This window comes from Rattus norvegicus, chromosome 6 (genome assembly GCF_036323735.1).
Source record: "Rattus norvegicus strain BN/NHsdMcwi chromosome 6, GRCr8, whole genome shotgun sequence".
In the NCBI taxonomy this organism is placed as follows: domain Eukaryota; kingdom Metazoa; phylum Chordata; class Mammalia; order Rodentia; family Muridae; genus Rattus; species Rattus norvegicus.
The window spans coordinates 64991866-65002554 of NC_086024.1; positions in this window are offsets into that span (position 1 = coordinate 64991866).

Sequence of the window (10689 nt, forward strand, 5' to 3'; positions counted from 1 at the left end):
AGATCTCCCATGCTCATGGATTGGCAGGATTAATATGGTAAAAATGGCCATTTTACCAAAAGCAATCTACAGATTCAATGCAATCCCCATCAAAATACCAATCCAATTCTTCAAAGAGTTAGACAGAACAATTTGCAAATTCATCTGGAATAACAAAAAACCTAGGATAGCTAAAGCTATCCTCAACAATAAAAGGACTTCAGGGGGAATCACTATCCCTGAACTCAAGCAGTATTACAGAGCAATAGTGATAAAAACTGCATGGTATTGGTACAGAGACAGACAGATAGACCAATGGAATAGAATTGAAGACCCAGAAATGAACCCACACACCTATGGTCACTTGATTTTTGACAAAGGAGCCAAAACCATCCAATGGAAAAAAGATAGTATTTTCAGCAAATGGTGCTGGTTCAACTGGAGGGCAACATGTAGAAGAATGCAGATCGATCCATCCTTATCACCCTGTACAAAGCTTAAGTCCAAGTGGATCAAGGACCTCCACATCAAACCAGACACACTCAAACTAATAGAAGAAAAACTAGGGAAGCATCTGGAACACATGGGCACTGGAAAAAATTTCCTGAACAAAACACCAATGGCTTATGCTCTAAGATCAAGAATCGACAAATGGGATCTCATAAAACTGCAAAGCTTCTGTAAGGCAAAGGACACTGTGGTTAGGACAAAACGGCAACCAACAGATTGGGAAAAGATCTTTACCAATCCTACAACAGATAGAGGCCTTATTTCCAAAATATACAAAGAACTCAAGAAGTTAGACCGCAGGGAAACAAATAACCCTATTAAAAAATGGGGTTCAGAGCTAAACAAAGAATTCACAGCTGAGGAATGCCGAATGGCTGAGAAACACCTAAAGAAATGTTCAACATCTTTAGTCATAAGGGAAATGCAAATCAAAACAACCCTGAGATTTCACCTCACACCAGTGCGATTGGCTAAGATCAAAAACTCAGGTGACAGCAGATGCTGGCGAGGATGTGGAGAAAGAGGAACACTCCTCCATTGTTGGTGGGATTGCAGACTGGTAAAACCATTCTGGAAATCAGTCTGGAGGTTCCTCAGAAAATTGGACATTGAACTGCCTGAGGATCCAGCTATACCTCTCTTGGGCATATACCCAAAAGATGCCTCAACATATAAAAGAGACACGTGCTCCACTATGTTCATCGCAGCCTTATTTATAATAGCCAGAAGCTGGAAAGAACCCAGATGCCCTTCAACAGAGGAATGGATACAGAAAATGTGGTACATCTACACAATGGAATATTACTCAGCTATCAAAAACAACGAGTTTATGAAATTCGTAGGCAAATGGTTGGAACTGGAAAATATCATCCTGAGTGAGCTAACCCAACACAGAAAGACATACATGGTATGCACTCATTGATAAGTGGCTATTAGCCCAAATGCTTGAATTACCCTAGATCCCTAGAACAAACGAAACTCAAGACGGATGATCAAAATGTGAATGCTTCACTCCTTCTTTAAATGAGGAAAAAGAATACCCTTGGCAGGGAAGGGAGAGGCAAAGATTAAAACAGAGACTGAAGGAACACCCATTCAGAGCCTGCCCCACATGTGGCCCATACATATACAGCCACCCAATTAGACAAGATGGATGAAGCAAAGAAGTGCAGACCGACAGGAGCCGGATGTAGATCGCTCCTGAGAGACACAGCCAGAATACAGCAAATATAGAGGCGAATGCCAGCAGCAAACCACTGAACTGAGAATAGGTCCCCTATTGAAGGAATCAGAGAAAGAACTGGAAGAGCTTGAAGGGGCTCGAGACCCCAAAAGTACAACAATGCCAAGCAACCAGAGCTTCCAGGGACTAAGCCACTACCTAAAGACTATACATGGACTGACCCTGGACTCTGACCCCATAGGTAGCAATGAATATCCTAGTAAGAGCACCAGTGGAAGGGGAAGCCCTGGGTCCTGCTAAGACTGAACCCCCAGTGACCTAGTCTATGGGGGGAGGGCGGCAATGGTGGGAGGGTTGGGAGGGGAACACCCATAAGGAAGGGGAGGGGGGAGGGGGATGTTTGCCCGGAAACCGGGAAAGGGAATAACACTCGAAATGTATATAAGAAATACTCAAGTTAATAAAAAAAAAAAAAGAAAAAAAAAGAAAAAAAATGGGATTTATATTTAATTCGCTCACTTGTAGTATCAGATTTGGGTTTGGTTTTGAACAATTTCTAACTTTCAGTGAAAAGTAAGAAAGTATTCTTTCTGACAAAGTTGGAGATGGTCCTCATTCATTGTTCATGCCTTGAGAGAGGGAAGCCCAATCCTATCACTTACACTGTCCAGTTTTGTCGGTATAGTTAAAACTGTCATCGCATATTCTCCTCCTCCTTCATTTTATACTTCCTTTTTGCATATTTTAATTGGATATTTTATGTATTTACATTTCAAATGTTATTCCCTTTCCCAGTTCCTCCCATACCCTCTCCCTTTGGTTCTCTAAGGATGCTCCCCCTCCAACCCACTCCTCACCAACCTGGCATTCCTCTACCCTGGGGAAATAAGCCTTCACAGGACCAAGGGTTTCTCCTATCGATGCCAGACAATGCCGTTCTCTACTACATATGTGGCTGGAGCCATTGATTCCTTCACGTCTGCTCTTTTGTTGGTGGTTTAGTTCCTGGGAGCTTTGGGGGTGTCTGGTTGGTTTATACAGTTCACAGACCTATGAAGGTCAAGAAGAAGGAAGACCAAAAAGTGGATGCTTCAGTCCTTCTTAGAAGGGGGAACAAAATATTCATGGGAGAAAATATAGGGACAAAGAGTGGAGTAGAGACTGAAGGAAAGGCCATCCAGAGACTGCCCTGCTTGGGGACCCATCCCATATGCATCCACTAAACCCAGACACTATTGCTGATGTCAAGAAGTACTTGCTGACAGGAGCCAGATATGGATGTCTCCTGAGAGGCTCTGCTAGAGCCTTACTGATACAGATGAGGATGGTAGCAGCTAACCATCAGACTGAGCACAGGGACCCTAAGAAGGAGTTAGAGAAAGGACTGAAGGAGTCAAAGTGGTTTGCCACCGCATAGGAAGAACAACAATATCAGTCAACCATTTTATACTTCTTAATATATTTTAAATTGAAATGTTACTATAGCTATAATCTGAGCATTCATTATCACAGGAAAGATACACCATCCATGTTGAAGTGGACCTCATTGAACATGCTATTTATTGGTGCCTTGATTTTGCCCTTTCCAGCTCATAGAACTGTGAAGAAAATAGATGTTTGTTGTTCGTAAGCCACCCAGTTTATTGTGTTATGTTGCAGAAGCATACATTGTCACTTGAAGCATAGATACCCAACTCAGGATAATTCAAGAGGAAGAAAAAACATTTTCTAAACTACATATTATGGTAGAATGCCATATTTATGATTGACAATTAGATCATTAATGCTTTCAAATATTTATGCTTTATTGAAACAGGTTCGGTTTCAGGTTAAGTTCCAGTCCTTTGGATTCACTTCCAGTGTCCAAAAATGGGTCATTTATGTTTGGTGAGGAAAACAGAGCTGCTCCTTGCATCCCAAGAATCAGTGGTTAATGAGGAATGAAGGCTGGCAGAACTCTGTGTTCTGCTGATTATTATTTTGACTGCAAACAGCAACAGGAGGAAAGGAGAAATTCTGTCATCCTTCATCCTGTTCTGAAGCAAAGGTATCTACACAAAGGAAATACCATTTGGGCTATCTCTGTATACAGAGAATAGACAGATATTGGAACCCCACAAGGCCAGAGCAGACCCCAGTGTCACTGAAGTCTTCATGCTTGGGCACAATAGCCACTAAACAATAGCAGCTTCTGCATTATTTCTACATGACAACTAATCTGTGAGGAGCCATTATTGATAGGCTACATGTGAAATTACAGGGCAGAAAAGGGATCTCAGCAGCAAAGCATAGAAATATTCATAGCAGCTCAGTTTGAATATTCCTAAACCAAAGCTTTCAAATCCAAGATGCACTAATTCCCAAAGTTTTTTTTTTCTTTTCTTTTCTTTTTATTCCTTTGAAGAGGCAAAAACCTCTCCAAAACTAGAACGAGGTTTTTAGGGTGGGTTGCCATCAAAACAACAGTTTATTAAAAATGCATTTGCGTATTGCCAGACTATGCTTTATATATATATATATGAATATATATGTATGTACATACATATATTTAAAAATCCAAAGAATTAAAAATTTAAAATATTTATAGTTCCAATAATTTGATAAAAAGATAGTTAAAATGAAACCGTCAAGTTGTTAAAAGAAAAATTTTGCTAACTTAGTACATTTTATATATGATATGGTTTTCTAAATGTGTAGATTAAAATGCCTCTTACCTAAAACACTATAGTATCATTGTGATTATTCTGTGTCAAATATTATGCTATGGTATAGAACACAGATTTGAATAAGTTTTATTTATTACTTCAAAATTTCATAATGTCTTTTGCTGTGAAAAAAATCCAAGAAAATATATTTAAAAGAAAGAAAGGTGTTATTGTGGCTAGTGGTTTTGTAATCACCCTGGCAGATATGATAAAGTACACTTCTATGGATGTTTACAGATGTATTCTTCATGTGATCAATGTCTAAGACATTTTCTTCATTAAGAGGCATTATTGTAGTTGTTAACTATTGTTAATAGTCAGGGCATTTATTCTTTATTTAAAGAGAATACCATGATACAATTAGGATTACATAAACACAACTTCAAAATGTTAAAAATACTAATGATTTTAATATGCCATTAGCTTGGCAAGTTATTTTAATCTTTGCATCTTACAAGATTTATATAAGAAGATATATTCATATATTTAATTGTTTATTTACATTCCGAGTAATTAAAATATATAAATCAGCTCTATATAGAGCTGACCTAAGTGTCACTCTTTGTATATCTCTTATTTGATTAAAATCTGTCACAAATGTTTTATTGGTACCAACTCTTTGACATATGCCATCTACCTCTATGATATCAGATCAAATTAGAACACCTGGGGCAACTCCTGGTGACAAGGGACTGTTGAGATTAAAGTACTTATCAGTGGTGTCTAAAGAAGATTTTGTTCAGAGATGTTAGGTCTCAAAGAAATCCAGGTCCAATGACAGGGATTCCTATTTAATAAGTCAAAGAGAATGCTGGCCTTCAGTTTCCCCTAGCCACTAGTTACAAGAATCTGTTACAGAGTCATTCAGGTTGACATACTCTACCACCTACACTCAATCTTGTCAACACCTAAGCTTCACGTTCCTTCCACTAGCTTCTCTAATTCTTATATAACCCAGGCATTTTGACTATCTGGTTGTGGTCTCTTAGCCTCTTGGTGCTCTTTGACCCTAAGTCCTTAGCTCTTGCCTTCCTCCTCTCTTTGATCCCTCTCTCACATCCCTGCTCTCATGGCCTGTATCTTAGTCATTGTTTTCATTGCTTTGAAGAGACACTATGACCATGGTAACTCTTATAAGGAAAATATTTAATTGGGGTTGGCTTTTAGTTCAGAGGTTTAGTTCATTATCTTTATGGCAAGAAGCATGGCAACATGTAGGCAGACATGGTGCTGGAGAAAGATCTGAGAGATCTACATTTTTATCTGCAAGCATCAGAAGGAGACTGTCACACGAGGTCTAAGTTGAGCATATGAGATCATCAAGCTCATCTGCAAAGTGGCATCCATTCTCCAACAAGGTCACAGCTCCAATACTACCATTCCAGATAGGCCAAGCATTCAAATACATGGCTCCAAAAGGGTTCTTTCCTATTCAAACCACCACAGACTGGTTCAGTTCATTGTTCTGTTTCAGTCTGGATCTTTCTAGATGCTTTTGGTGATATTCTCCCTCATTTCTACAATAAACTTTCTCTTCAATCATACTTTGAGGCAATCATATTTTTGATTTTTCATTTAAGAGACCAGGGTTGAAGTTGTCAGATTGAAAAATGAAATTATGCTGAATGCACACGGTGATGATTGCTGATAATCTCAGCATTTGAAGGCTGAGTTCAGAGAATCATGAGTTTGAAAAGTAGACTGGGCTTCCTAGAACAAACCTACCTCAAAGCCAACAACAAAAGAGAACTATTTGCACCAGCCCTTCCAGAAGCAGTAAGAGCCAAAAAAGTATGCAGAAATAATTTGTATTGCATGTTTTCTGTCATTAAATGAATTTCTTCTCACATTGTGCTAAATAGATTTATGGCAACTTGAAACAAGCTAAAGTTATCTGAAAGAAGGGAACTTCAATTAAGAAAATGCTACCAAAAGATTGGGCTATAGGCAATTGTGTATGGCATTTTTAAGTTAGTGATTCATATGGGAGGGCCCAGCCCATTGTCAGGGGTGCCACCCTGGACTGGTAGTCCTTGGTTCTATAGGAAAATGGGGTGAGTAAGTCAGAGGGAGCACAGCTCCTGCCTGTAGATTCTTTCTCTGCTTTAGTTCCTGTCTTGACTACCTCCAACGATGAGCAGTGAAAGCATAAAGCATAAACCAAATAAACAATTTTGTCTTGAACTTGCCTTTGGTCACGGTGTTTCATCCCAGCAATAGTAAATTGAACTAGAACATTTGGCTCTTGCTTATATTGTACTTAGGATATTTATTTCAGATGCAGGTACATTTTACCTTAAGAGTGAGGTGTAAATAACAGAGTGAAGAAAAGCAATGTTCCTTATAGCAATGAATATATTCCAAAGAGATATGCAAAAGTCCATCCACCTCATTAAATTGGCATTTCTTTAAGGAATCTCAAAATGGGAGCGGTCAAAACCTGAAGACTGGTCCCAGGCAAAGGAGGAACCAGTCTCCTAGATACAGATTCCAGCTACTTGTGTCAGTTTGTCAGACTATATTGCAGGAGAGAATAACAACAAGACAATGATGGGTTAAACATCTTGAGCAGAATTGCTTACTTAAGCATGCTTCACTCTTCCTTTAAGCCTAGGTCTTATGTTAGTAATCCAAATGTAGACACAGGGGTGAGGCTCACTGGTTCTCTTTATCTGTCTTCCTAGTGTGGACACATTGAATATATTTCTGCTCTTATCATTCCTTATTTCTTTAATTGGTCTACTGGTGATGCATGGATAGATATCTTGGTATAGTTCCCAGGGTCTAAGCTGACTTTAACAACTCCCTTGTCAGTTCTAAAGTCTTCTGTGTGTGCTTATTTAGGTGTATCGCTGTGAGAATGTTGCAAAACTTTTGTGGGGCTGGGTGATAGAAGACTCTGACCTCTTATCTGAAAATCACAGCAAGAAGTGAATCTACATCACATCTTTCCCTTTAGGGGAAAGTGACATAATATCCCATAGTATCTTCAGTGACATAATATCCTCTAAATATGTCCAACCTAATAAGAGGCCTATCATTATCCCATAGTTTTCCAGTATTAGCAACCAAGCAGTTAATACATGCATTTGTTGAAGAATGTTTTATATCTAAATTATAATAAGGTACTTCTGTACTTACATAAACCAAGGTTGAATGAGAGATAATGAGCAGGGTGAAGCATGCTGATCATTCCAAAGAAAGAAAACATGACATGCAAATTTATAAATTCTGAATTATAAAGCATTTTTAGGTAGATTTGTATGGCTATAAACTAAGGCTTCAGAGATAGTAGGGAAGATTAAGACAAAAATTAGTGAAAACGTATAAAGGAGATTAACTGCTATATGAAGTAGAAGCCAATATACATTTGTACATACATTTGTTATATATAATTAATTTTTGAAAAGATATTGGAAAAGTTGGAGGGAACTAAGTCCCGAGATGGAAAGTTATACTGGGAGTCAATTACCATAGACTAGGTAAATGCTGTATAAATGTGTTTAAAAAGAAGGGAGCAGTATAAATAGGAAATCCAAAGGATTCAGTGACTGATGAACAGAATCTGAAGAGCAGTAGGGGAGGTAATATGCAATGAGTTAGTGAATTCTGGCACATCCGACAAGATATTAATAGGAAAGACAATTGGTGGCATAGGAGCTTATAACATTTTTTCTTTTTATCATAACCAAACTATGGAGCACTATCAAGATTCTTTTTTTTTGCTTTGAAATTGAGCTATTTTAACTTTGCCAAATGTACAAAATGTTCCCATGTCTCCATGATACGTAAAAAGAACATAGTTAACACTGTCAAAATAAGAGCTGGATGTGTAAATTTAGCTGTTCCACATGACCTTTCAGATCTGTCAATTAGAAAATGCTTGTAAATAGTATGTCATGAATGTCAGAAAAATGTAGACAAAGGAGTTAAAAATTTATAGACTCCATATGAGCTATTTGCTTTATGAAAGTCATTGCTGGTTCCTGGTTTTGTTTCTTTGTTCTTTCCCCTTTTCTCCTTTCCTATTTAATTTACATATCCTGAGCTCACATGTTGTATGTCTACTTCATAGTATTCTTATTGGCATGGACCACATAGGTCTGTTTATAAGAATAGTATAAGAGGATATCAGGAATCTTTCAGTCAGTAAGTACCCAGTGGAAACAACATGCTAGCAACCCTACGTTAGGATTAATAGACTTGGGTTTTGGCCTTTGTTGTGTTGCTTTGGTAGGTAGCTAATTCTACTGAGACATTATCTGAATGTCTGGTTACCTTCATTTTTTTTTTTTACTTTTTAGAACATAATTTTAATAATTACTACAATATTTATACTCACCATGTATTATGGCCATCTGTCAACTGGCCTTCATAGACACGTGTATTAACTGTTTGATTCTTAGCTAATGACTTTCTTTTCAAAGCTTCTGGACATGTTAGAAGGAAGGGACTATTTGGGAAAAGTAGCATGTCATTGGATGATGTGCCTCATCCCTAGGCTTTTTGTTGCCTTCCTGGCTTCCTGTCTGCTATGTCGTGGCTTTGCTAAAGGTTTTGCTAAAGCCTTCTATCATCTGTGTTCTCACTATAGATCTAGAATCAATGATGTCAAGGACAGAGCATTGAAATCTCTGAAACTCTCAACCAAGCAGAGCCTTGTTTTCTTAAGGTATGAGTTATTTTTATTTGTTTTTTTACAGTGAAGCAAAAACTGATTAATGTAGCCTGTTGGTCCATATGAGGTCCCAGTTTCTAGATTGGTTGAGACAGGTGGATTCCTTGAGCCTAGGATTTGGGAATGAGCCTGGACACTAGATTAATATGCTATCTCACAAACAAACATGCTTTTCAAATGAGAACAACAAACAACAACAAAAACCTAACAAGAAACAAAAGCCAAAAACTTAATGAACAGAGAACAGCAACAAAAACAGCACCATTTAAAGCAATATAATAATTGTCTGTTGGCTTCTTGAAGGTAAGCATTTAATCCTATTTATCTTTCTAGTTCTAACAATAGTTTTAGCATCAACAATTTAGTAAAAACATAGTAAACCATATTTGAAAGACTATATAATTAACAAGTATTAAGGAATTTAAGGACTAGTGGAATCAAAATGCTGTCAAGAAAACTGCTCCTGGACATAGTGTCCCATAACTTAGCCCCAGCACTCAGAAGGTAGAACTTGGTAGATCTCTGTGAGTTTAAGGCCAGCATGGTCTACAAAGTGAGTCCAGGACAGCCAGGACTTGCTACACAGAGAAACCCTATGTGGAACTCCGCATCCTAAAAAGAAAATCTACAGTAGTCAACAATCAATCAAATAACAAAATATAAGGTTAAAAGAACACTATAAAATTGGTAGTTAAGTACAGCAGTAAGTTTGACTGACTCAGCTCCAGTAGAACAAGTCAGCACTTCCAAGGCAAAGGCTACTTTAACTCCAAGGAAAAGTAGTTTGCTCCTGGCCTTCGCTCTCTTTTAAACAGTTGTGGGACTTATCATGCTTGATAAGGATGTGTAAGGAATTCTTTTGCAGTTACTGGTTCTGGATTGTTTCCGTTTGTCAGGTGGTTAGTGGTGGTGTTTGGAACGATAAATACTTGAGGAAGGAACTGATTCTAGGCTATTATACTTTATTTTTTAAAAAGTTTATTTTTTGTTTGCATTTATCTTATGTTTTTGTGCCTGTGTAAATGTATGTCACATGTGAGTGGGTACTGACGGAGGTCAGATGCTGTCAGATTCCTTGGAGCTGAAGTTACAGACAGTTGTTAACTACCTAATGTGGGTGCTGGTAACCAAAGTTTGCTCCTCTGCAAGTACAGGAAATGCTTTAATGAATGAATCATCTCTCAGGCCCTATGGATCTTTGTGGTTTTAATACATTCTTTAGAGTAATTCTCTCTTTAGAACTACAGCTACTGTCTGTGCTATGATTTGTATGGTTTTATCCCTTCCAAAATTCATGTTGAAACATAATCTTCAATCTTCATGGAGTGGTTTGGCCTTCAAAGTATGAGATTTGACTTGGTGTCCCTATAAAATAAGCTTACCACAAAGGACTGGTCCCTTTTCCTCCTTCTTTTTACTATGTGAAGACATAGCATTTGTGATTGCCAGAGGATGCTGTAACTAGCTTGTAAGGATCAAGGGACCCACCCAACCTGCCACTTCCTTGATCTTAAACATCCTGGAACCCAGAGGTACGAGAGAGAAATTTACATTGTTTATAACTGTCCAGTCTGTATTGGTAGAAATTATAGTATGTGAAATGGAACAAGTCACTCAGCTTCTTCCATGAACAC